Source organism: Phoca vitulina, unplaced genomic scaffold (assembly GCF_004348235.1).
Source record: "Phoca vitulina isolate PV1807 unplaced genomic scaffold, GSC_HSeal_1.0 scaffold9, whole genome shotgun sequence".
NCBI lineage: Eukaryota > Metazoa > Chordata > Mammalia > Carnivora > Phocidae > Phoca > Phoca vitulina.
The window spans coordinates 29722118-29722872 of NW_022589712.1; the positions used below are offsets into that span (position 1 = coordinate 29722118).

Here is a 755-nt window from a genome sequence, read left to right on the forward strand (position 1 = left end):
GTGATCCACAACAAAGTAATGGGGTTAGGAGTGTGTAGGCCTGCAGTTAGGGGAAAAACATGATGAAGATGAGCTCTACAAAACAGGTTACTGAGGAAGCCAAAACAACAGTTTATCTAATTTTGTTTGTTTTGTTCTTTCTTTTTATGCAGAGGACCACGTAATCACAGGCCTCTGATGCAGGTGCAGTGGGGGCACGGAAAGGGACCTGGCTGTTTCCAGTGTGGGCCTCTGGGGTGTCTGCAGCACCCCTGTTACTTCCAACACACCCCTCTTGCCCTGGGTGCTACCAGGTCCTTCCTCAGCTTGGGGCGCCAACTGAGTGCAGCTTTTTTTTTTTTTTTTTTTCAGGTGACAGCTCTGGACCCCATGAGGGTTACAAACCTGGAACACTTCACGAATTTGCCTGTCATTCTTCCGCAGGGGCCTTGCTAGTCTTCTTTGTATCATTCCAGTGTTAGTGTATGTGCTGCCAAAGCGAGCACCAGTTTATCTCATTTTTAAAAATTAAATAGATACATACATACATGAAACAGATGTCCTTCACTTTATTTTTTTATTTTTTATTTTTTTAAAGATTTTATTTATTTATTTGACAGAGAGAGACACAGCGAGAGAGGGAATACAGCAGGGGGAGTGGGAGAGGGAGAAGCAGGCTTCCCGCCGAGCAGGGAGCCCGATGCGGGGCTCGATCCCAGGACCCTGGGTCATGACCTGAGCTGAAGGCAGACGCTTAACGACTGAGCCACCCAGGC

At 47.2% G+C, this 755-nt stretch overlaps 1 non-coding gene across 1 annotated transcript; it reads right to left on the reverse strand.

The window, feature by feature from the left end:
- Positions 1 to 378: 378 nt before the first annotated feature.
- Positions 379 to 485, reverse strand: LOC116634789. Its single transcript, XR_004300031.1, has one exon. It is a non-coding gene; the product is annotated as a U6 spliceosomal RNA (small nuclear RNA).
- Positions 486 to 755: the final 270 nt, after the last annotated feature.